At 45.3% G+C, this 27,389-nt stretch overlaps 1 protein-coding gene across 1 annotated transcript in view; it reads right to left on the bottom strand.

Moving 5' to 3' along the window:
- LOC311157390 (glypican-5-like) overlaps positions 1-27,389 on the bottom strand; it is a gene marked incomplete at its 5' end in the record, with an annotated part of 355,041 nt that overhangs the window by 34,015 nt on the left and 293,637 nt on the right. The gene's annotated exons all lie outside the window — the stretch shown is intronic.

Raw genomic sequence — 27,389 nt, 5'->3', positions numbered from 1 at the left:
ATTTCAGGTTTTAATTCTGTTACAAAAATAATTACCTTTTAACCTAGACCCTTCAGCCCCAGCCCCCTCCTCCTTCCCCAGCCCCTGATCCCACAGAAGAAAAACAAACCAACCAGCAAAAAAAGCCCCCAAACAAACAAACTTAATCACTTCCTTCCTTCCAGTCTATGGCTGGGGAAGGGATTTTTATAACAGGAATTCCCACAGCAGCACAGCACAGCCAGTGCAGAGGGATTGTTCAGGCAGCTCAGCCCATTGCTGGGCAAAGCCCTTGTGGACAGCTACAGAGCAGCATGAAGAAGGAAGAAAAGAAGTCTTCAGAAACTGCTGACAGAGAAAACACTTCCTCTTTGAGTGAAACTAGTGCTTTGATGCTAGAACAGCATCTTTTGATATAATCAGAAGAGCTCCTTGCACAGCAATGCTGGCAAACCCCATCTCTGCTGGTTAATGGTCTGCCATGATCAGCAGGTCAGAACTGTCTGGGGCGTCATTTCCACGGCAAATAGCAAAGAACAGACACTGGGAAACACCCACAGGCCCTGGCTGTGCTGGGTCACCCGAGGAGCTGGCAGCAGCAGAAGAGAGCCTCCAGCCTGGAGCAGCACCCAGCACCCAGCCCTACCTTTCTCTTCACAGAGAAAAGCACAATTCTTCCCAAGAATAATCTTATCTCCTTTGCTGTGCCTGTGTTTGTGCCACAGTAGAATGCAATGTGGAGAGTGTTTACCCACAGGGATGGTGTTTTGTTTCCTTGGCCTGTCAGGGCCAGGTGTGTGTGTGTGTGTCAGGACTTTTGGGTGACAGTCACGAGATTCTGGGCAGTGTGAGCAGCTGAGTGCTTGGCAGGTTCAGTTTAGATGTAATGTAACATAGTATAGAATAATATAGGATAATAAAGTAATTAATTAGCCTGCTGATATCAGTGGAGTCAGATGCATCACTCTCTCCCCTTGCTGGGGCTGCCTGCAAATTCAGTACCTGCCCCAAGCAGCTTTCTGGCTCCAGGGACCACAGTGGCTCAGGCACAGAGCAGGGAAAACCAAATCAATTCTGTTGCCACTGCAGCCAGCAAAATCCCACCTTCAGCACTGGTGTTCACACATCAGGGGAGAGAGTGATAAATTCCCAATGGCTCTAAGTCCTGAGACTGATTAAGGATGGGAAAACACATCTTACAGTGACAGTCTCAAGGAGTTCAATTTATTTAGCTTATCAAAGATTAGGTTAAGGCATGTCTGATCACCAAGTAAATACTTACTTGGGGAAAGGGAAACTGATAAGAAGAGGCTTTTCATCCTAGCAGAGGTGCAGCAGTCCCAGAGGCAGAACATGAAACCAGACAAATTTAGGCAGGCAAAAGCCACACACTTTTAATAATAGAGGAATAAACCACTGGACAAATTCCTGATAATTTTAGAAATATAAATGGGTACTTCTTTAAAAGAAGAGTAAAATTTTGGCTAGCTCCCAAAGTTGAAGAAAGCCTAGAATAAAAGGTAATTTTATTAGCTTTTTGATTTTTCATTTCCTGTCTCTCTAGCATTCAACAAATGTTGTTTGATTCAATAAAAAAAGCCTCAATGTTGTAGATGTTGTTTCTAGCTCATTTTACCTCTCCAAAACCTACTCCTTTCTACTTTTGAGTACAAAACTACTCAACAGCTTCATTTGCTTCCTCCTTTGAGTAAAACTGAAGTCTTTTTATGCCAGACACAATCTTTTTTGCTTCATTTGTTTCTTCAGCTTCCTTTGGAAGAATTTCTATCCGTGTCCTTAATGGTAAATGTGTGTGTGCACACACTTTACATGACAGGGCACAGGGACTGCAGGTCAGGCTCCTTTACACCATGTGCCTTTCAATGCCTTGCTGTCCCTTCATCCCCATGCCCAATTTTCCAAGAAGTTGTCTCTCCTTTCTGATGATTTCCTGTCCTTCCCAGTGAGCAGAGGTGCAGGGTTGTCCCTGGTTTCCCTCTTGCTGGGCTGGGGAAGGGGATCCCTGCATTTCCCTTCAGCTTCACTCCAGGCTTGGTGGAGTGCCCTGAGCCCAGGGGTGGCTGCAGGACTCCTGCCATCTCCTGGGTGCTTCTGGGAAGATCTAACACCCCGGCTCAGGCATTTTTTTCCCCCTTCCACTTGCCAAAATGGATGTTTGCATGTTTCCATTCAGACTGGCACAGGTGGCACTTCTCTGATCCTGGGCTTCTCCTGCTGACTCCTTTCCTCCTCCCCTGCCACTGCTCCATCCCACACCCAGGGGAACACTCTGTCTCACTCCTCCAGCATCTGCCACAGAAAGAGGAACCCTCAAAGAGCAAACCTTGGAGATCAGCCTCTCAAACACACAGGCAGGCAGGCCCCAAATCCCTGTCCCTTGGAAAAGCCACTCTGCCTGTGACAAGCCACTCTCTGCAGCAGCCAGGAGCAGTGAGCACAGGACACGAGGGCTTGTCAAACACCTTTGAGCAAAGGGGGTTTTAAGGAAAAAAAGGCCAGGCTGGAGGGACCTTGGCTCACATCTGCTGCTCACCCAACAGCTGTGTGTTTGCTCCTGTGAGATGCAGCACACTTATTCAATGTGGCCCTGCTTATTGCTAACTGGATGGCCAACTCTGGGAACACATTCTGGGAGCAAAGGCAGTGGCCCAGGAGCCACCCCCTGCCCAGGGCACAGCTGAGCCCCAGCAGGGTGGGGTCAGATCACTGCCAAGAGCTGCTGCCCTGGCCAAGTCCTCGCCCTCTGCCCCTCCTGCTGCCAGCCATGTTTGCTGGATTTTACTTGAGTAAAAACTTTTGGGTTTTGGGGAGAGGGATCAGTGTCTGCCCAGCACCCTTGCCAGTAGCTCCTGCATTTTGCAGTGACAGGGATGACATGAGAGCCACTTGTCCAAATGGTTTTGTCCACAGCACTCTTGAAACCAGAGATCCGAGCAAAAACTGTGCAATTGGAGCTTTTATATTCACTGATTTGAGAAAAACTAACCAAGCCTCATTGTTAAGAAAATCCAAACTTTCCAGAGTCTTAGCCAGCTGAAGTCTCTGGAAATTCTGGGTTTAACTCAATTATTTTTTATTTTCTTTATTGTCAGTCTCATATCAGAGCAGCTGAGATCAGTCAGCTTTCACAGCAATGTACACATCAGCCTTTGGATCAGGACCAGAAACAAAGATTTTTAAGAAATCTTGACAAATACTGAACAGTTAAAACAAACACAATAGCTAATAGGTTACATACATCACTTAGTATAATAAACCTCGGCTGATTTATTATGTTTTGAATTCTTGCAATATGCAAAACACTTAAATTAATCATTTCTGTAGAGGCATAATAATACTGGGCTCCAATGTCATATCTCTGCAGTGCAGTTTGCCTGGAGGACTAATAAAAACTGATCATTAAAACAACTGGATTTGGCTTTGATTAGAATCACCATAGAATAAAGGGAATAAAAGGAATTAGAAAGAAAAATGAGAAAAGTAAATGAAACAGACAGATACTAGTGAATACTGTACATTAATATTTACTAAGGAATTAGGATAAAAACTTTTAATATGGCCGGCAATGAGGTGTGAAATACACCATATTAACAGGTTACTCACTGCTGCACCAGAATATAAACCAACAGGGTAAGGTGCAATCAGAGGTCATTTCCATCCTTCTACACTAAATTACCCTCTACCCCATTTGGAAACACAAACAAAGCTTTGAAACAGAACCACAAACCCCCTTGCATATACACGTATGAAAAATAAATTACTTTGTTAATCGTGTTAGACTGGAGATCAGATTTCACCCTGCTCCCACCCTGACTGCTCCTGTCACCATCTCTGTACATTTCGCAGTCAAATGTGTTTTTCCTCTGCAAAGTGGCAACTTTCTACTTGAAAAACTACCAACTGTTTCCTTAGCACAAGTGGCAAAATATTTAATAGAAGATCAAACACTGATTGCTCTTTTTAAAATTTCACTTTAGTTAGCAGTTCCCACATCTCCCTTTCAAATTAGTCCCACTAATATCTAGAGGTAGAGCATATTGAAATTTACACTTAATAGTTTTTTGGCAAGGACATGTTTCTGGTTTGCACATTCCATCCTGTCTTCATTTATTCTGAGGAAGAGAGGGTGCAAAACCAGCTGCTTTGCTGAGGTACCCGTGCTGCTGCTGCCTGCACTGAACTGGCTCTGCAGCTCCTCACTCCAGCATGGGATTCTGCAGAAGTCACCACTCACAAGCAGCAGTTTTGATGATTTCAGTGTAACTAAACCTCAGAGGAGGGGACACCTTGCATCATGGAATATTTGCAGCACTGGGGGACAGGTTGTCTCTGTCAGTTTGAAAATGGGCAATAAGTCTTTGATGTATCAATATGGAACATAAGGGATTTCACATTTGACTATATGCTGGTAGCCCTCTGGACAATGCTTTTGGGACTTTCCACATGAAAATCTCAGTGCCTGAACTCTCTCCATATGAAAAAATATTTGGATCAGGCTCTGAAGACATAGGTACTTCTTTTTTGACTTCCTGAGCCTTGATGCTGTACATTAAGTTACTGAAACACGAATGTAACTTAGCTTCACTCTGGATCTAGAACAGAAACAAAGGACAAATGCCTATTCCCTAAGGCAGATGATTTTCATCAGGCACTGGCTGAAAGCCTCAGCTATGGTGCTGGTAGCTGGGATGGGGCTGAAGTGTGAACAGGACTGACAGTATCACCTTCCCATCAACATCACTACCAGTGCCCCAGCACTAATAAATGAAGTCATGACTTGTTTTTCACACTCTTCTCCTGGAAAGATAACTTTAACAGCTCATCAAGGGGGATCAAAACTAGCAGTGGTAAATGTTCTAGGGAAAAAACCCCATGCAGCATCAATGTAATAAGCATAACTCCCATGGTCAGTGCTACCACAGCCCCATGGATCAGTCCCAGCCTTTGCAGCCACTTGGGGACGGGGCTGAGCTGCACAGAGTGACCCAGGCTTAGTGATCTGTGACCACTCCAGGTGAGCACTGGAAAGAACTGCAAGCCAAAGAGGTATCTATTGATCAGCTAAACAAAGGAAAATGCCCTCGAGAACCTGTTTTCAGAAGGTCCCTGAAGAATTATTGGAACAAGAATCCACATCCCTATTTTATACTGTTCCTCAAGGTACAGCCTTGAAACCCACCCCCAAAGCACAACAAAAGGCCTCACCACAGCTGAAGTGGTGGCTTCCCAAAAGGTGTCTCTTGGATAAAAGTGGCAGATTTGAAGCTCTAGGGGACAGAGGCAGACTGAGTGTCCCCTGTGCCCTAAGCCTGTAGCCCATGGACAATCCCTGCCCACCCCAGTGCACCTGCCTGTGGGACATTATGGTAATCAGGATGGGAGAATTGGCAAGTTTTCAACCCAGCTCAGCTCTTCAAACCTCATCATGTGTCACAGGCAGAGTTATGTGCAAGTAATGGAAAGGGAGGAGTGGGACAGGAGTAAACAGGGAGGCAGAAATACAAACTGCCTTTTCAAAACCCTTTCACTCTTCATGCCTCGCTCCTGTTAGGGAAACCAATACAGAAACCTGGGTGCCTGGGTCACTGTGTGCTTTGTTGGAGTGTGGATTCCCAAAACTCAGCTGCATCTCCAGGGTGGCAGAGCTGAGACAAAGAACTTTCAACAAAGGCAGGGTCCCAGGAAGGACAGAACAGTGCAACACATCCAGGCCAGGCAAAACAGGCACAGGGAGCCCCAAAGATGCAGAGGAGCGGCTGCCCCTGAGCCATGGACAGGAGTGAAACCACATGGAAAATGTATTTGACAATATTTAATTGCTCAAGGCACAAGTCACAGATTGGTTTTTACTGTTCTTGTATTTTGTTTCCTGTTCAGGAAAGAAGATAAGGCAGAGCAGGAGATGCACACAGCAACCAGAGCATGAATTAGAGATTGTGAGAGAAAACACAGAGAGCAGGGAGTGTCACTGAGGGACCTCTCGCTTCCTGTGATACCCACAGATAAGATGAAACATTTGTATTTTCCACAGCAAATAAAGACTTGCTTTGACATCAATAATCTACACAGCACATCCTTCTAGTGGCACAGCACTGCCTCACCTCTCAGACACTGATAATCATGGGGACAAGTGCTCCTTTTACACTGCATGCAACCTGCAACACTGCAAGCAATGCACAGGATGAAGCTGTGGAGTAAATAAGCACAATTAAAGACAGCTAATATTTTTCTGTAAAAACGGTGTTGTCAATAAGAAATTGAAAAGAAAGAAAATTCCCTGTTTGATTAAGACCATGTTTGGTTAATAATGATCATTTCATCATTGTGATAAGGTTTTTATATGGGGGTTTGATTTAGGGCAGCATAATATTCTGGTTAAAAACAAATTATAACAAGTCAACTGAAAAAATTAAAGTGCTAGCTTGCCAAAGGATCATAATTAAAAGAGCTTTCTAATGGGGATTCCTAATGAATTGTTATGGGTCTCCCTGAATTTCCCAACACTTCCAGCCATGCTCCAGATGGGAATAAATTATAACTGCTACTAAAACCTGGGGGTAACATAGGTAAATAAAGAAAAAATGGTGCCTGTACAGAGGAATACAAACCACCCATCTCAATTACAGAAATTAAACTTGACCAGAATCAAATGTGACGTGGTAAACCTGTCTGAACATGTTAATCCTGCTGATGTGCATTTTACACTGCCTGCAGTTCACTTCCTCCTCCAGCCTTCAAACGACTTCAGACATGGCAGCTACTGGGAGGAGAGGCCCAGAAGAGCCAAGTTTGTGCCTGGCTTTTGAAGTTTATAGTTTACTATTCCAACATTATGCACACTGAGCCACTGAGATAGGTAATCCCCAACACCAAAGGCACTGTTGGGGAAAGCAGTCTGAGTAATGAAAAACATGATTGCACATTTTGTACAGTGCGCTGCTGTGCTCCCAGTTTAAATGGCTGCAGCAATCAATGCCTGACAAAGGAAATCCTCCTGCCTCTCACCATTTGTTTCTGCTTCCTCACGTGCCTTCTGCTCTTTCCTGCTGCTGCCAGCAGCGAGCCTTTGTCACCTGCCTGTGCTGCCCCATGGGAGTGAGCCCCTCTCTAGTTCAATGTGCAACTTGGAGATCTCTTTCCCACTCCTTCAATTGTTCTAACCCTCTAACTACATGAGTTGTCACTGTTAGAGTTCATCACTTGTTCTCTGTTGCCTGAAAGCTGTATAATTAGGAGCAGCATGTGGCCTGACTTGTTTGGGGATATGACTGCCACGGAAATTGTTAAACACAATCAGATTTGGATTGTGTTGCCTTCCTTTCCTCCCTTAACCCGTGTTTCAAATCTCTTCCAATCCAATCTTCCTTATCCCTTATCCTGTACCCTCAGGACAGCTTCTCTGAGCTATCTGTTGTACATTTTACCTCTAAAGCAGGCCACGCACACATAAGCATGTGAACAATGAACCACACACACTCATGTGAGCTGGGGGTAGCCCAGGTCCCCAGGGGGAACTCACACAAGCACATTTCCCTGATTCCACCATCTCATTTGCTCCGCTGGAAAACGTTAAGCATGAGGAATTATGCAGAGCACAGAATGCTGTGTGAATGGAGGTCTGGGCAGGGAAAGCTTGGGTGTTCTTAATGAGCACCTGCTGCAAGAGATGCTGCCAATATCCTGTGCAGATGACACCAGCCAGAGCAAGGCAGGTATTGATTGGTGCCTCCAGGGTGCAGGAGGAATTGTTAAGGGTCTGCTGAAAGCACAAGGCACAGCAGTTCCTGGGAGATGTGTGAGTTGCTGGTAATAACATTATCCCTGCCATCCCGGCTCCCGGATCAGCAACGCGCCGCGGAGCAGAACCAGCAAGAGGCTTTCCAGAAATAGAGATGCAAACGAGCATCCCATTTACCAACCCTGTCACTTTAAAGGAACTATAGATTAAATAAAGTCCAACTTGCTGTTTCTGAGTAGGCAGATTGTTGTGGGTAAGACACTTCCTACTGTGTTGACTTCTTAAATCTACCAGAGCCTGCTCGAAGAGGGCTGAAACCGATTAGACCCAATGTGCTAAATGTCACTTAGTCATGATATGTGAGGTTTCTTCCTGCCTCCTGTGGACTGGGAGAAAACAGGCTGAGCTATAATTTTGTACCAGTGAGAGAAAGTTCGGTCACCAAAGGGCCAAGGAAATGCTGCCAAGCTGGTGAGGGTGGCAGGAGGTGGAAAGAATGGGGAAAGAAGAAATAATAAATACGTGAACTGTCGTGAAAGCTTTAAGGAGCTACAATTAAAAAACTGGGGAGATATTTTAGGGAGATGAAACACTTGCTAATGTGATGCTTATATTAAAATTGTAACCAGATTGGATAGTGGTATAAAACATGTCACTGGAACCAGCATTTCCATATTGTATGTTATGAATTTTGCCTTAAGGGCAGAAAAAGCAGCAAATGAAACAGGAGATTTCCACCCCACCACCCCAGCTGAGTTTCATGTGGTTATTTCAGCAGGCTTACTTAGCAGGAGGCATACTGCAAAGAAGTATTTTTAACAGAAACTATCAGAATCAGACAATTCAGCCCTTTTTTTGACTCTTTAGTGATAAGATCTTAACCTGAGGAAGGTGGTTTTAATTTCATTTGAGTACTTTTTTATCTCGGTAAAATGCTGCAATATGGGGCACTTCAAGCAGCTCACTTCCAAAATGACAGCAGTATTTTATTTTATTTTATTATTTGTTGCAATGGATCTCTGGGAGGGACAGAGAATGCAAAGGAAAGGAAGGTCAGAGGATTTCTCTGGGATGGACTCAAGTACTCCCATTACGTGGAGACAGGATGCCATGCTGGCATTCCTGCTACTGCCAGGCCTCTGTAGAGACACCCTCCTGAAAGGAAGGAAATCCCCTTCTTGGGACTTCTCAGTCCCAATGGGAGAGCACCTCCCAGCATGGTGGGGGCTCACTGCTGAACCAGTTTCCTTTGTCTAAAGGTTTGTGACTGGAAGGAAATGATGAATCACCCAGACAAAATGATGTTGTCAGCACAAATGGAAGGCTCAGCAGAAGAGAGCTCAGGGAACCTTCACTGTAGGAGGAGCTGCCAGTGCCTTGTGCAGCTCAACAGCAAGGCTGAAGCACCTTTCACTCTGGCTGTATCCACCCAGATAACTCCAAAGGGGGAATATTCTGGCAAATATTGGACTTCTCTTATACCTCAGCATGAAAAAAAAAAAAAAAAAGGCAACCAAAAGACTATAAACAAACTTCTTTGGATTAAGTTGACAGAATTTGAAAATAGCTAGTAATAAAATGCATAGATACTCCAGCCTATTTTCCATGCAATTTATTGCACTTGGAGAGAATTAACAAACACCAGGCAGATTCTTCACGGGTGGGGAAGGAGGGTATTTAGGATGACAGGAATTACAGTAAAATTGCACTGAAGACTAATGGATATGGCACTTCCCTGTGTGGAAAGCCCCAAAGCTAGGCAGTGACTAGTGAAATAGCTTATTTAAACCTCAGACCCTCTGTAAATTTATAGAAATGTGGATAGCAATGATAAGGCAGTCAGTATGGAACTGAGGAGAAGTTCTGGCAGCCCTTGATTTCTCTCTGAAAACTGAATTTTGGCTGCTTCTTAAGTGATTCAGTGTCTGCTAAATGTTTGACTCCCCCTCCAACTTACAAAATATGTTTGGCAGAACATTGCTTATTTCTATGCTAGCCTTGGGTTAAATACCCCTGAACCTCTCAGAAACCAGGACCAGCCTCAGCACCCAACCCACAGTCCCAAAGTTGGGCTCCTGTGCTGCACACAGTTTATCTGGTGGCTGAACTTGCCCTGAAGTTCACCCCAACACTGCAGGGCCAGGCAGGCAGAAGTGTCTGAGAGGAAGGATGGGTTACCCCTCTGGGAAACACTTCTGCTCCTTGCCAGGCAGATCTCTGTCCCTTCACCTGTGGCAGAGGCTGTGCTTTCTTCTTCAGCCAGCTCAGAAGATGGCCAGGGTTCTGAATTGGACAGGAAACCTTGGCCACACTGGGGGGAGTCTCCCCATTTGCTCAGGCATCATCTTTAAAATCTCTCACCTGCCAGTGATCAAAACCCACTCAAAGCATTTTTTCCAACACAGAAGTAAGAATCCCTCTGGGTTTTTTGCCTGAGATGTGAATCCCCAAGGCAGTGCTTCCCCCAGGCCTTGCTGTGGAATGGTGTGTTCTGGCTTTCAGCAGTTTTGCTCACTGCTCACTCATTTACAGCCCCTGATCCAGGCAGTACTGCCACCCTTGTCATGGCCCCAACCATCTCCCAACAAGCTTCAAGAGGGATGCAGGTTTAAGCATTATATTTAAATATAATATTAAACCTGTGGATGCAGGTTTATAAATATCAGCAGCCCATGTGAAGCAAGCCTACCTGGGCAATCGTCACTACAGGTGCAATGTGACCCCTCTGGGACAAGGCTGGCTGCACTATGGGGCAGTTTGCCACAGCAGCTCCCTTGGACTGAGGTGTCCCCTGCTGCCCTCCTTCCCCAGAGCTCTGACAGCCTTACCTTGGGGTGACAACACTACCAGATCCTTGGGAGCCCCTGGAATCCCTCAAAACACACCAAGACTTGGCATTTTCACTCATGTCAGGAGAAACACTGCTCCTGAACAAATGTGTTCAAGACCAGAATTTCCCTTTTATCCCAGGTCTGCTCCTAAGAACTCATTAAGAGAAGCACACACTTATCTCTAATAACCATTTGCCTTGCTCTATCCTAAATTCAGATCCTTTTCACTTTCCTTGAAAAGATATTTATCACGGTAAATTTCTCCATTTTCCATCCCATCCCTTTAAAGGTCAGGGTACAATGCTGTATTTATAGAAAAATCATAGTTATCAACAGCTAACATATGGGCTGCACTGAATAGCAGAAGTCACGGTATTTATATCATATTTACTGAAAATGTGTTTGCAGCCTCATCCCTCCTGTACTGCTGGGTGATGCACTAACTTACAAATGAAACATTACCAGTGATGGCAACTGATTTACTAAACAGAAATCATAATGATTCACTAAATCACAGCAGCACCTGCTGTTACATATTGGCATTTATGAGCATTGATGAATTTTAACACTACAAAGTGTTAGAGATACCAGCTAATACGCTCTCCACTCAGATCAATAGGGCTCATGAAAATCAGCACCAATTACTCTGTTCCCACTGGTGCCAACGTTTGCCTTCATATTCAAGGTTGTACAGTTACAGCTACTAAATTCCAGCCACGAGAGAAACAGGACAATCCAAATTAATTCTGCTGTGAGAGCAAAGCTCAGCAGTGAAGCCCTGCTCTCCTCTGACTTACACCTCCAGTGACATCTCCAGCTCACCCCCCCTTCCCCTGCGTGGACAGGAGAGCAACTGCAAACCCCAAACCACTCTGATGCTTGATTTATGGCAGTGGAGCTGCCTCTGCTGCAACCTGTCCTGTCTCAGTGGGAAATGAAGGTCTTTTAGAGCTGAACTGCTCTTTAGAGAGTGATTTATGTCCTGAGATGCTGCAAGCACAGCTCCTGTGCCACGTCTGGTGCCAGCAGTGCCCTCCTGGAGCTCCCCAGCTGCTGCCACATCACAAGGACAGCAAACACGTGGGACTCCAAAACAAACTCACTTTGGGGCTTTAGTGTTTGTTTGGGTTTTTAAAGCTTGGCTTTCCCCCAAGAAAGCACTTATTATGAACTCAGTGTTGCATTGTAAGGACAAGTTTCTCCCTTTCACCCTCTCTCCTGTGCCCTGTGCCCCATCTTTGGAAAAGCAGGGAACACCTGAATGAGTGTCAACAGCAGAGTGCCATCAGGGCACGTTCTGCCTCTAATCTGACCCCAGGCACTGGCCTGGCTTATCAAGTATTGATGTACTGGCTTATCAACTATTGATGTACTGGCTTATCAAGTATTTAATGTGCTCTGCTGGCTGGTGGTCCTGTAGGGAGCTGGGGCTCTGAACCCAAACACCTCTGTCAGGAAAGAAACATTTCTGTCAGCCTGAAGGACAGCAACTGCTTTTTCCTCCTCTTGCATGCAAGCTCACCTAGCTCAGGAGAGGATTGCTGGTTTGCAGATTGAGGACTCAGTGCTACTGAGGGCACAGCAAATGCCTCACTTGTCTGATTTAATGGGAATTCTTCTGGTCAGCTTGTGTTACTCTGCCAGTCTCCACAGATGCTGAGAATCAGATCTCAACGTGCTCAGTAGTTACAGGGCTGGTTCTTAATTGTTATGAACTGGCCTCTTAATCTGTTAGAAAGGAGAGTTAAACCTGGTTGTTTTATAACCCTTGAAAAGAAACATTTGAACCCACTAAGGGTATGTATACATACATACATACATACATACATACATACATACATACAATAAAATATATAAATATAGAAAATATATAAAAATGGGTATATAATGTGAAGCAGCTGCTTAACATGTCCACAGGGACAGTCTTATGGGAAGCAAAGGATGCAGCTCTCCCTGCAAAGCTGACAGTCATCACATGGAAATTTCACTGCAAATCCTCTGTGCTGCCACCCTCCAAACGTGGCAGCCAGTGCTGCTGAGAAGCTCTCAGGATGGCAGGCCCACCTCATAACAATCACCTTGTTAAACTATCATCTGTCATCGTAATTTAATTACTTGGTGCCTAGGCCATTCCTGCTCAGGATTGTTTTTCAACACCTGTGGTAGTAGATCATTTACCCAGATGACATTTTATTTCATTTTTACAGTTCTAATCTAATCTGTGAGCTAACAGAATTGTTTTAGCTGCCGTGAATTCAGGCACACAAATAGCTTCATTAGACATCAGCCTCTTTATTTTGCTGATGCTTTAAGAAAAATTTACCAAAACCAAGCATTCCTCTCATTTCAGTATAAACTCTCCAATTCTCTTCAGGTTAGACTGAAAAGTAGAGCACTCCATTATCACAGTACATTTAAAATATGCATTAAACACAAAACTACACCTAATCTTGTTTAATGCCAACATAAAACCAGATCTGTATCAACTTGAAATGCTGGATGGCCTCTCAAATTACTTAGTGTTTGAATTAAAGAAAACTGTTCTTTTCATATGAAGTACCTGATCATGCAAACACCACATGCCTAGCCCTCCTCACACAGGTTGGGGAGTGATGGAGACCTCACTTTCCCTCTCAAACACCTGATTTCTGTCTGCTGTGCCCTGCACAGGGAATCCAGGAGCTCCCCAAGCCTTTCCAAATCAGACTTCACTCCCTGGGGAGCTGCACAGCCTGTCAGAATCTGTGGGGAACTGGCAGAGCCTTTTTGGAAGAACACTTCTTTGATTAACCAGCAGATTACAGTGAGTGGAAGCCTTTGGGTAGCAAGGGAAGGAGATGTACCCAGGGATGTGGGGATGCTGGCAGCCATGCCAAAATCAAAACTCTGACCTAAATTGCCTGGCAGCCTTTGCTGTACCTCTTGGGAGCTGGCACTGAATTCCTTGGGTGAAATTTTCAGACAATTGAGTGACTGTGCTTAACTTTCCAAGCCCTGGCCATGCTCCTCTCAGCAGCTCAAGGTTATAATTCAATGGCCTCTCCCTGCTCCACACAGGACCTGCTGTGCCAGGCTCCCAGCCAGACAAACACCCCTCACAACTCCACACAGCCTCCTCTCTAAAAAAGCCAGGGGCCACACATCTCCTGCCCTCCAGGGATCCTCTGGTGTCAGCACTTTCCTACACACAGTGCAATGCACACCTCTGATCTTCCAGAGCAGAAACTGATGCCTTGGGATTTCAGCTTGTATGTTTTTCACATATTTATAATCCTGCAATTCTTTAGTGCATAACTCCAAACTCCACACACAGTGGGAGCTGCTGCTCTCCCATTTTGGTCAGACACAACAATTCCTCTCCAGGCCTGGCAGTCAAGAACACCTCACTGCCTCAGGCCCTGAGAGATGGAAACAAAAGTGAGTTGGGGGGAGCAAACTGGGGGTACATGGCTCCATTACCTGAAGCTGGAATTGGAAGATGAACCCCCAATGTGCAGATGGCCCAAACTTATAAAAGTGTGCAAACCCATGGTCCATTTTTGGGTGTAGCCCCTGGGGGGCTTTGTCTGCCCTAAATGTACCTGAAGGCCCTTCAATAAATAGAACTGCTTTTTATTCCCTTAAATTTGTCTGGCCTCTGGTTTTAGGTAGCCCTGAAAAAGGCATTAAGAGACTTCAGCAGCACCACAGAACCAGGACTTGTGCTCCTCTCCTGGGGCTTTCCCAGCTGTAAGGGCTCAGGAGCCTTTGGATACCATGGATGTATCCCCATGGGTGTGCTGGGGAGTTGGAGCAATTGCTAAACTTCTTAAATTGAAAAAAAATCTAGTTTATGGATCTGCCTTATCAAATAAAAAATATAGTTTGTTAATCTTAAGTAATAATAATCCACATTGAGGTAAAAAAAAAAAAAGCCCAACTGTCTAGGACAGACAGCACAGGTACACTTGTTTAGAAAAGTCACAAACACATGCCCTGTGACACAGACAGGCCCTTCCATCCCATCCAAGGCCTCTCCTCTGCCCCAGGAGGCATCTGCCCCTCCTGCTGAATCACTGTTCAATTCCAGTGTCCCCCTTGTACCTGTTGGTGGGGGGCTCCTGGCAAAGCCCTTTTGGGCAGGGTTAAGTAATTTGTGATCCCTCCCCAGGGCTGCTTCCTGCAGCCAGCATTAATCACTGCTGCCAGCCCAGCTCCCACAGGCCTGCAAGGCAGCTTTATGAATTAATTGTTCCAGCAGGGATCTCACTTCCAGGCAATGATTAAAACTACTTATTTCTTTATTTTTAAGGAGTGCAGGATCCAGCTTCAATCTCAGGTGATGAAACTCCTGCACACATTTACCTCTCTGGCTGATTTGCCCTTACTAGTCTCTTTTTTTTTTTTAGGCAAAGCTCAAAGATTTTTCCTAAGAGATGGTTATTCACAACTTTTCTATCATCTCAGTACAGCAGTTTGATACTCCACAGGAGTTCTCTAATCACATCTGGGTTATAGAGAAGGGATGAAGGATACAGCTTTTTTTTTTTTTTTAGAAAAGAAAAGAACCCACAAAAAAACCCCACCAAACCCCAACACAAAAACACAGAGAAAAACCAAGTTCACAAAAACCTCGTTGATCTTTCAGGATCCCTGAGTTACTGTTCTCCCAGAAGAGACTTCATATTTGAAATTATGAAGGGTTTGTGCCACTCTTGAATTTCCTTTTCAAGCAATGATCTCTTTTACTTTAATGATATTCTTCAGAGCTCGGGGAACCCAGAGGTACTTTTGTCTGCAGTGCATTTGAAGCTGCACAGACTCACAGGTTCTATCCCATATCTGAGGGGTTTTGTTTTGAAATCTCTGCCCACTGGTTTCAGATGATCTTCATCTTCTTTTGATGGGAGGTATTTTCTTCTGTGAAACCCAAAGATATTGAGCTGGGAAGTGAAGATTCCTGTCCTGGCAGGAGCAGCAGTGCCAACATGGACACTGGATTGTGCCTCTCTTCCCAGGGAACCCGTCCCAACCTCCTCCTCCTCCTCTCCCTCCTTTGTACATAAGTGTAGCAAATAGGATGGAGCCAGAAGGGAATAAGGACTACAAATAAACTTCACAGCTGGGAAAAGATGAGTCTTAGCACATTTCCATTCCCTCCCTAGCACCCCCTAACCATTACTGAAATATTGTTTCTCATTTGTTACTTGTGCACATGAGGAGTCAGTGACAGCAAACACACCTGGGATGGCATCTTCCAAAAAGGAAGCTGCAAATGGGGCTGCTGAGGCACATGGAAAGATCTGGCATCCAGATCCCAAACTAATTCCCCTGCAACAGCCAGCCAGGACAATTGTGTTCCTTTTCCCACAAAACCTTGGCTTTTACTTCTTCCTCAGGAACCAAGCAAGAGATTTACACTTGCCAGCTGAAGTCTGGGGACCCCAGACTGATTTTACTTTCTGAAGACCTGCTCCCACTATGAAAGCTGCACCACATTAAAATGAGAAGGCACTTAAGAGAAGCCCATTCTTTTGCTCTAAACCAAGAACCAAGCACTGCAATGATTTGTATCACCTGCTCCCTTCCAGCATCAATATCACTTGCATGTGACTGAGAAAAATATTCCATCATTTTGGTGGATCAGGGAAGATAATTAACAGATGCATAGGCTAGTCTGTATTTATGCATAATAATCTCTAACTGTTAAGGCTACTAAGTCAGCCTTAAGTGTCCAAAAGTAAGAGATTGATCATATTTCTTGAAATATGCCTTTGTCTTGCAGAACTGGACCTGCTCCAGTTGGGAGGTGACAAGATCCACGGGAGAGCTCAGCACAAACACCAGCCTGATGGCTACAACATCCTCAGAGAGCTGTGCCAGAAGATCTCCCCCCAAAGGCTGCTCTATTGGCAAACACAGCTATTCAGGAGAAATTCCCTTCTGTGCATGAATAGGGTATCTGCACAGCTCAGGATCCTGTTCATTTCTGTGCACAGAAAAGCCTGAAGTTACCCTGAACCTCTGGACACTTGGGTCCCTCTTTCTGGAAGCATCCAAGAAACTTCAGCTTCATCTGTCAGTGTGAGCAGACTAGAGCAGACTGAAAGTAATCCATTTTGTAAAATCACAAACTTCACTGATTGATTACATCTTCATTTTCTCTAACCATCATCAAATGTGCACGTGAAGAGAAGAAAAGAGCCAAGGTGACTTCTTGCACCTCATGAGGGAACACAGATGGAATTCAGCAGCAGGAAAAGGACAAGCAGATCAGATTTGTGACTTTCCCACGTGCCTGATTCCCACCTCCCTGGCAGCTCCTGCAGCCTGGCAGCCACTGCCCTCCCCTGCCCTGGGCCCTTCCAGCTTCCCTCACACCCATGAAACCTGTCACAAGCTTGACTTGATGCACCTGCCTTTCAAAATATCCTCTGATTGCAGAGAAATATGATATGACAGATAACTTACACAACATGGTATTTGTTAAAAACCATAAATAAATGTGGGCACGGGACGGGGACCCTCCCTTCAGTGAGGAGGGAGGAGATGCCCCTGTCAGGGAACCCTTCTGAGCAGGGCAGCCTGCAGAGCAGCACGCCTTTGATGCCTTAGGATTTTAGGATTTGTATATTTTCCATGTATTTGTAATCCTGCAGTTCTTTAGTGCATAACTCTAAACTCCACACACAGTGTGAGCTGCTGCTCTCCCATTTTGGGCAGACACAACAATTCCTCTCCAGGCCTGGCAGTCAAGGACACCTCACTGCCTCAGGTTCTGAGAGATGGAAACAAAAGTGAGTTGGGAGGAGCAAACTGGGGGTAAATGGCTTCATTACCTGAAGCTGGAATTGGAAGATGAACCCCCAATATGCAAATGGACCAAATTTATAAAAGTGTGAAAACCCATGGACCATTTTTGGGTGTAGCCCCTGGGGGGCTTTGTCTGCCCTAAATGTACCTGAAGGCCCTTCAATAAATAGAACTGCTTTTTATTCCCTTAACTTTGTCTGGCCTCTGTTTTTAGGTACTCTCAAAAGGCATCACCTGGCTCCTGCTGGATTTCTGGCCAGCTGCTGTTCACACACAGAGGGCTCCTGCCCCACCACTCATCCCAGCATGATCAGCTGATCTGTTCTCCTTGCCTCTGTGACCACCTGGGGATTTACTCGGTGGGAAAAGGTTTGTTTAATTACACACACCAGGGTGGGCTGCAGCCACACAGAATCCACCTGACAGCACTGACAGCTTGGGAAGGTCTGAGGTGAGCCCTGGCAGGACCAGCCAGTGCCCCCAGCACAGCATCAGGAGCCTCAGGGAGTGGTGCTGTGGGATGTGTGCAACAAGATGAACTGTGTTCATTATTTTCAAAATTAGCATCAGAAAACAGACTCTCAAATTTCAATCCCGATTTATTTCCTCATTTAAATATCACCTACTTTTCCTGAATGAAGCCTGCAATATTTTGATTTAAATTATAGTCATCAGTTAAATCACTCATTTCAGGTATGACAGTAAAAGTGATGTGTTGTAAAATTCATTCCTCAGCTAACTTGATTTTCATGTGTGTGACTAAAACAGCTGCTGCTTTCTGTACATTTGCCTTTGAAAACACCTCCAGAAATAGTGAGGCTGGAGAAATGCTGTGGTAAATAAAAATTGCTTTCTCTGGACCGGTTTCTGGCAGCCTTGGATGTGTAAAGAGAAAGACATTGGCTTTAGGAACTATCCATGTTTATGAGAAGGCTAAATATATTCATGAAAAGGCACACTGTTCATGGACAAGGAAAGCAAGCTGTTTTCAGGAACAATTTGCATGAGATCTTACCCACTAACCTAGAAAAATAAATGGTGTATTCTAACACACTGGGGAAAAAGAGCACAAAACCAAAACCAACAATTCCTCCAAAACAGCAACATACCCCTGTCAAAGAGAGAAACCAAACACAGAACAGAAACTGGCATCCTCTCCTGCCTTGACATCTCTTCATCATTTTTACACTTATCAAAACATTCAGGAAAGTCATGTCCAACATTTCCACCTTGCTTCCAGAGTGCCTGAAGGAGGGAGGAAATGTCCAGGTTTGATGGGAGCAGCCAGCCCCTGCAGCAGACAGGAGCCACCACAGCTCCAGAGCTGTGCCAACCAGCCACATGAGGTGGGGACATGCAAGCCCAGATGCATTAATGCTCAATAAATCCTTCCCTGACAATCACAGAAACATTCAGAAGCCAATTAAAAAAGCAACAGCACAGAAAAAAGTCTGTGGAGGTGACTAATTTGGTGAGTGAGCACAAACAGGATACACAACAGCTGCAGGTTCAGGCCCAGGACACCTGCAGGGAAAATGCAGCTTCTCATCAGGGTGTGCAAACCCAGGGCACTGGGAATATTCCTCTGTCTGCTCTTTGGGGGAGCTAAAGGGTTAAAAGCAAAACCTCCATTGTGTGGGTGAGCCCATGGTGGGAAAGATCCTCTGCTCCCAGTGCTGTAATATTTTTCTCTATTCAGCCCTCTGTTGTATTTTTGATAAGGTTTTAATAAAGTTTTTGAAATTTTTGGAAGTGAGTATCATTTCTCTCACCTATTTCCCCAAACACAGTCCAGTCCTGCCACAGACACAGCAGCTCAGCCTGGGAAACTCTGACTCCACATGCCCACTCTGATCTGGTGAGAGAGGCTGGCACAGTGTGTCTGGGCAGAGCTCCCCTGTGCACAGCCCTCAGAGCTCCCAGGCAGGGTCACCAATGTGAGAAATGACTGCTCACTTTTAAAAAATGTTATTAAACTTTAACAAAGACTACAACAAAGGACTAAATAAGGAAAAATTACAGCACTGAGAACCCCCCCTGTGGCTGCCTCCTACGTGGCTCATCTACAAAATGCATGTTCTGCCTTTTATATCCTTAGTCCCTCTGCAAGTTTTGTCAGCCAACTCTTTCTCTGCTGTCCATTGGTGGAGATTACTTTTTACACCTTGACTGGAGGTCAGGTGCTGTTATGCTGCCCCTCCTGGTACCAAGCCAGCCTCCTCTCAATGTCTTGACTACTGAGGCTATAACAAAGAGGGAGGGAAAGAGGACTAAGAAATGACATATTACAATAACATTACATCTATATAATATCTATCTCTTAATTTTGAAAGCCAACTATTACATTACTTATCTCTAACACTGAGAACAGGCACAGCCCTGAGGTGCTCAGTGCCAGCTGTCTGGGGAGCTGGGAACACCTTTTGTCTTCTGGATCTGGATGCTTAAGACCAGACATTGTGTTTGTAACTGTGTGACCTGCCTACACTGAGCACCAAGCCCTACCTCCTGCCTTACAGGGGCTTTGCAGATGTTCCCACCCTGCTGCAGACAATTCACTGGCAAGTTGTGGTGAGTGGAGATTCTTGTAATGGTGGCTTAGAAGCTGCACTGAGTTTTTCACTGAGTGCAAAGACCACCACAGCCCTCAAAGCAGCAAGCAACACCTGATGCTTCCCCACAGCCACACACACAGAGCCTGCCCTGCCTCTGCTCAGAGGTGACACCCAGGGTGGCAGAGCCCTTGGGACAGAAACCACAGCCCCTTTTGCCATGCTGATTCTCTCCACGTTCTGCACAATACCCATATTCTTCAGCCCCCTCTTCCTCTGCTCTACACTTTGCCATCCTCTCTCCCTCCCTCCCTCCATGCTCCTGCCCAGCCCACCCAGCTGAGGAAGGTGGCAGCAGCAGGAGCTGCACCCACAAGGACCAGAGCTGACAGCAGCAGGGTGTGCAGCACAGAGGGGGCTGCAGGCTGAGGGGTGCCCCCCTGTCACCCCCCAAAGGGGCAGGAGCTGGGCAGCAGCACCTGTGCAGGAAAGGGTTATGCTGCTCTGCCGTGTCACACAGACACAGTCTCAACTCTACAGAGCAGCTGAAATGCACTTGGGAAAGCTGCAAGAGTTCCAAGTTCATCTTCCCACGCGCCCAGTCACTTATTTGAAAATTTAAAGGCACTTTACACAGCTTGTCCTCACTTACAGCCTCTCCTGCCACGTATACATTTCCTTCCCCCTACCTTGCTTTCATTGTTACACTGCCACCACCACTGTCAAAAGTAATTTTATTTCAATTTCATGCCTTGATTGGGCTGAATGTAATGGAACCAGATGCTGTGAATGAATGAAAGTTCCTTCTGTGAAGACCCATCATATTTTTGAGCTAAGTGGGCCATGTTCAGCTGCATATAGGTACTTCATGTGCTTTCAGAGCATTAATCTGTCTGCACCAGGTATGAAGCCAGTCCAATGAGCCTGAACTAAAGTAAAAGCATTAAACTGGCCTTTGTTGTTCCATAAAGAAAAATATTATAAAGCTTTAATTGCTAGGTAATCAACATACTCCAAAATAAATTAATCATACTATTTTCCTTGGTGCTTACATGGTTTAAAATAGCTAGAAAATTACACGCTCGTTTTCCCCCAAGGGGAAACAGTTGCAAACTGTTTCAAAGATGAAACAATTTACCCAGAACATTTTATTTCAGTAAAATCATGAGGCCACTGCTGAATAAGGCTGCATAAAACTCAGTATTGGAGAGTGCTAGCGGCTGGTGTGCTGAGTAGCTCCTTCAGAAACATGATTTTCCTGAAATCCTCTTTTATGCTCCCATCCAGTGGAATGACAGGGTTGTGCTGTGCCAGGGAGGAAATTGCCCAGCCAGCATGGGCAATACTTTGGAGACTACTAAAGCAATTCTTGAAGGTATTTCAAGGGGTTTCAAAGCAGCATTTTTTTCTAACTTTTCCTAGTGGCTGTCCAGTGGCAGAGTTCATGGAACTTGGTCCAAAGATATTCACAGGATTCCCTTTCTGATAACTTCAGCAGCAATAAAACATGGAATTCACCAACTGAATGAAACATAATGGAACAAACCCGCTGCATAATAGAGGTATTTAGTATAATACTTCCAAAATCAATCAGTGAACAGCAGTATTAATCTTGAAACATGTACATTTTTAAAGAAGTCTCAGGTAGTGAGATTCCAGCCTGCTGGAGGCTGATCTTGCCCAAGCTTCAGAATTATATTGGTGGGGAAAAATGAAATCTCCTTGGATGTGTGAGTGGCAGCCTGAGCATGAAGAGGACTGAGGTGTCAGAGGGCCATCAGGACTGAGCCCTTCCTTTGCTAATGGCTACTGCAGGACTATTCATCAATATCCACTGGCAGGCCTAAATGCCTATAAAGCATCTTAATGTGCACTAGAAAGCTCTTGTGAAGTCTGCTGGCCTTATTACAGTCCTCCTGCCTCCTGGGGATGCACTTGAGGTGCTCTGTAGAGCAGGATTTCCTGCTCTGTGCCCAGCACCCAGCACACCAAGGGAACAGAGGCTGCTGGGCTCTCCGAGGCCTCCAGGCTCGTGCCCTGTGTACAGTTTGGCTACTAAATCCAGAAAAGGAAATTTTGTGGATTACCAGTTGGTTTAGGAATAAACACCCACATTTAGGTGTAGTTTCACAGAGATGGGAATCTGGACGTGAGGAAGCCCTGGATGTGCAGCAGTGTTACTGACAGCAGCTCTGGAACATGGCTTAAACAGGAACTGCTATGGCATCTGAGTGCATTTCCCACTGCTGATCCTGTCTTAGTCCAGAGTGACAGAGAGGACAGAGCATCACCAAGAAAGTTGTTTTTTCCTGAGGGTCTCCTTTCCTTGGTTCCCCACACAGGCAGCTGAGCATGACAGGGTGCACAGGTGAGATTTTGGGTGTCTCCCAGCCTGTGTGGATCACAGCACACTGGAACTGGAACAGGTGACCCTCTGGATGAGGGTCTGGGCCCTGTGGATGGGGACCATCACCACCTGTGATGCCTTAGGATTTGAGCTTTTCTATTTTCCAAATTCTGAAGTGCCCTGGGGTACAATTCTAAAGCTCCATAGGCTGTCAGCTACTGCTGTCCTGGTTTACTCAGACAAAACAATTCCTCTCCAGACCTGAAACCCCAGGACACCTCACTGCCTCAGGCCCCCAAAAATCTACACAAAAGTGAATTGGGGGGGAGCAAACTGGGGGTAAATGACTTCATTTCCTGAAGCTGTAATTGGTGGATAATATGTGAATGGACCAAACCTAAAATTGTCTGAAAAACCCATGACCATTGCCATCTTGGGTGTAGCCCCTGGGGTCTTCATCTGCCCTTAATCTACCTGAAGGCCCTTCATTAAATATATCTGCTTTTATCCTTTGGATTTTGTCTGGCCTCTGTTTCTAGATAAGCCCAAAAAGGCATCACCTGGACAGTGATGCCTCACCTGGACACTGCATCCATAAACACACAGGGGCTGCTATCAGTACATCTATCCAGGAACCCAACCAATAAACACTAACAGGGGATTTTAATTCAAATAACACTTATTATGGGATGGTGGGGGGTGGAAAGTATTTGAGCTTCTAATGTAAAGCTTGAAATTCAGAGAGCTGCCTATATTAACTCATCCACTCTTCATTTCCACATTTAATTGCAATACCAGCTAATTTTCTAAATGAAAAAAAAAAATCTTTCTGAGGTTAAGTTCCTTATTTCAACAGTATCCCAACAAAAAATTCTTTAGATGGCCAACAGACAATTTTCCCCTCAATATTTTTGGTAGATGGCTCATTATGGAAAATCAATTATGTTGTTTCTCATTAAATGGTCCAACAGTATCATGAATGTTAAATGTAATAAATTTCACATTGCAAGACAATTTCCATAGTTGAAATCATGAGGTTAGTGACATTATTAGCCTTTTTCTTAGATAAAGCTCTTATATTACTTCTGATTTTCTCTTCCTCCTAGGAAGATATAATTTATGAGGGTAACCTAGTGTAAGCTGGGTTACTACTTGAATTCTTGCTATTGAGAAGCAGTCTTATCTACTAAAATAACAGAATAAAACTACTTAAATATCTCTAGAATATGGATGAATTTTCCTGTTGAAAAGAGATGAATTTAATACTACAGGAATAGGCACAAATTTGAATTAATCAATACACCAAGCAAAGAGAGGGAAAAATGCTTCTTGTGCAAAGGAATTGACATTCATGGTTCTTGTGTTGGGCATGGAAACCTCAGCAAGGAACTGAAATTATGAACAGAACATTCTCAACACTGAACACAACCTTTCCATCCTCCCCCTGAGCACACCCACCACACCCTGAACCCATAAACAGCCCCCATGGTGAGCACTGAGGGATTTCACAGTTCCCAGCATGCAGAATCCCCTGACCATGGATGGGGGTGTCCCTTGCAGCTGCCCCCATGGTGAGCATCGAGGGATTTCACAGTTCCCAGCATGCAGAATCCCCTGACCATGGATGGGGATGTCCCTTGCAGCTGCACAGAGGCTCTGCCTGTGGTCTCAAGCTGCCCCAGCTCTGACAGAAGGTGCTTGGTGGGGGTCACAGGCTCCCTTTCCAGCAAGGAAAGGTTCCATGGGAAGCCACACCACCAGTGCCATTTATGTTTTCTAAAACAAACAACATAACCAATATAAAGTTATTTTACTCGATATGGAAAGCATTTCATGGTCTATGAAGGATCCAGAACAGTTTCTGGACTGTGTCATCTCTGAGCAGGCAGAACCAACAAACACAGACCTGGGAGAATGCTCTGGAAACCACTTCCCACAGGCAGCACCCAAACCTGCACTCCCAGCACAGCCTGAGAGCCAGGGCAGCTGAGGAATGCCTCTCCAGAAAGCACACACATCACAGACACAGCACAGGAATGAGGAATCCTGGAGCACAAATGTCCCTGGGCAGGGCTGGCACTGCTGGACGTTGCCAGAGGGCTGGCAGTGCCCAGGAGAGGAGCTGACTGAGGCTGTCAGGCTGGAACATTGTTTTCCTGCTACCTCAGGGCAGCTTCTGCAAGAAGGATTTGTGTGACACTTCAGCAAGTCACACTCCATGTCCCTGGCACTTCAAACCTGTGGAATTAAACTGTGGAATTAAAACTGGCCAACCTGGGATTAGGATTGGAGCTGAGTTCTGATCCCAGCAGGACTCCCCAACACATCCCTGCAGCTGCTGCTCAGAAAATGTCCTTGTACCCTTGTTTGACTGCAGGAAGGAAACACTGAGTTTGCTTGAGCCCTCAATGACTTAAAATGAGCATTGAGATTTCCCTCCCCCTCCTTTTTTCTTCCTTAGGTGTTTTTCAGCTGTGGATGAGGGGATGAAAACATGCTGTGGCTGAAACCATGCTTCAGGCTGAGGAAAGGGTCTGTGGCTTGCAAAAGCACAAAGGCATAAACCTCAACCTTTCTATTAATAACTGAAGGAAGGAAATTTCTTTGCACATTATATCCTTGCAATAGCTTTTGTGATTCTATTTTTATAGCACCATGGATTGCCTACCAATCTCTGTCGTCTAATAAACTTTCAAAACACCTCACACAGGCAAACAAGCATTTTCTAATGCATTCCTGACTGTAAATATAGTACTACAGAACACAAAATTAACTAAAATTGCAAGCAAGACCAGGGATGGAAAGCAAACCAGCTTTGACACTTCCCCCAGAAGAGAGAACAAAGCCTGCTGTTCTTCAGTCACAGTCAGCCTACATCACCAAGAGAGAAGAGCAGTGCTTCACTTCCAGATTAAGTCCTGCTTCTCCAGGGTGTTACAACCCAAACTGTCACTTGCACAGACTGAAATCCTGGGGCTAGAACACGCTGCAGCCTGTAGCTAACCCAGGTGCCTAACACAGGATTCCAGCACAGGATCTGCTTCCCTGTGTCCTGTCCTTAGGTTTATCCTCTGAACTGCAACACCCCCCCACTCACAACACACACACTCAAAGAATGTTTTACCAGGATAAGGAATGCAAACTACACATTTTCTCATCCACATACAGTGAGAGGAAGTTTACAAAAAGGCAATGAACCAGCCCCAGGTGACATTTGCTGCTCAGGCAGTTTGCAGCACCTGAAAGTCCCAAGGCAAGAACTTGGCACACACATCAGTTCCAGCAGTGGAGCTGGGAGAGGAAGATTTCAAAGAAAATCAAGTGGGAACCTGAGAGGTGTGGGGACAAGGAGCAGCATTCCAGGCAGAGGGATATATAGGAATCCTTCTGGCTCAAGAGCTGGGGCACTGAATGCTACTGGAACCTCTGATGTCTGGCTGGTGTGACTGGGCTGAGAAGATTAAATACTGAAGCCCTCATCAGCTGTACCAAAAACCTGGAGTTTACATGGGTGGTCAAACTCAGCTGTGCCTCAGCCATGGGGGCACCACACCTTCCTCACAGGACAGGACAGGCTGAGCCAGCTTGGCTTTGGGGGGCTCACTTACACACCAGGTCCTGAAGAGAGAGGAAAGGTTTTAAAATACTGGCTAGTACAAGGGAGAAAGAGGCAGTAAAAATAACAGGCTTGGGGAAGGATCCTGAGCAATGTTGTGTCAGAAGATTGTGAAAATTATTGAAGAAAACTGAACTTCTCAGAACAGTCTGGTGCCACTCAGCTGCAGAGGCAGCACCACTTCCACCAGGCAGGAATCTGGCCCAGCTCGCTGTCTCTGCACTGCCTCTCTGCTCAGGAACAGCCACAGTAAGATCTGGGAGTTGAAAGCAGAAAAGAACCCCAATCTGTTCTGCTCAGCTCAGCACAGGTAGCATACAAATAAAATATTCACCATGTGAGCTCTGGCCCTCGTGAATTCCCTCCCTCCCTGGAGGCACGGATCTGATCTCTTCATTCAGCCTGCACAGCACTGGCAGGTGCCAACAGGCATTGCTGGACCTGCCTCACCCACCTGAGGAACTCTGTGCTGCTCCTACCCCCTGGCCAAACGTTCAGGAGTGTGGGGAAAAGTCTGAATGGCAAGGGGATTATATTAGATTCCCTGGAAGTTTTCAGGGAACCCTGGCTTCTTTACAAGGAACGTTATACAAATTCACCATCAAAGGCTCTCTCCCTAACAAGCAGCAAAAGCTCATGGAAAACAGTGTCAAAAGCAATATGCCCTGAGGCTCAATAAACACGAAAAATTCTCTTTCCTGGTTGTGTGAACTGTCCATGATGCTGTTTCTCAGCTGGTGGGTCAGGAGCGTCAGGCAAGAGAGCAGAGCAGGCACCAGGAAAGGTCATGAGATGGTGACCACTGCACTGCAGCCTCCAAGAGCTTCTTCCTTAAGCTCAACACCTCCCTGGCAGAGCATCCTCTGTGAGTGATGCAGTGTGGAAGTAAATTCTAGGGCTCTAACTGTGCAGTCATTAAGAAAATACGACTTTGAGAGTGAGGATAAAAAATGTGGAGTCGTTAAAAAAAACAGAGTTTGAATAAATGACTGGTAATCTGAAAATGCAGCAAGATACTTGTTTGGAAGAATCTTCCCTTTTTAGGGCTGCAGAGACAGGACTGCTCATGGTGGGTAAAGTGCAGGATCCACACAATCTGCTGCAGCAGGTAATCAGCTGGATAATTTAATATGACTTAAGGAAGAACAATTAGACATCTAATGGCTAAGAGAAAAGCAAAATACATCATGATTAAGGTTTTGCTGGAGGAAATGGGAAAGGCTGGAATACTCTAGGAATTACACTACAGAGAAGAATGATTAGCACATCAGCTCAGTGCAGATCACTTCTTGCAAAGGGAGATACAAGAGAAAAAAGCTTGCTGCTGCTCTGACCCTGCTTCCTAACAGAGAGTAGGGGAGTTCTAGGCTCAGCTCTGGTCAGTGTTATTGTTAATTTCAGTTTTAAGATAATCTTTCATGTTAAGAAAAGTACAAAAAACCTCAAGCCACAACACCGAATCAGGGACTATAAAATGTTTTCAGTAATTTTACACAGCACACTTGGATGAACA

The sequence above is a fragment of the Fringilla coelebs genome (genome assembly GCF_963513975.1).
Source record: "Fringilla coelebs genome assembly, chromosome: 10".
Taxonomy (NCBI): domain Eukaryota; kingdom Metazoa; phylum Chordata; class Aves; order Passeriformes; family Fringillidae; genus Fringilla; species Fringilla coelebs.
Note: the sequence above shows the minus strand (reverse complement) of the source record. Positions and strands in the feature narration are given on the sequence as shown.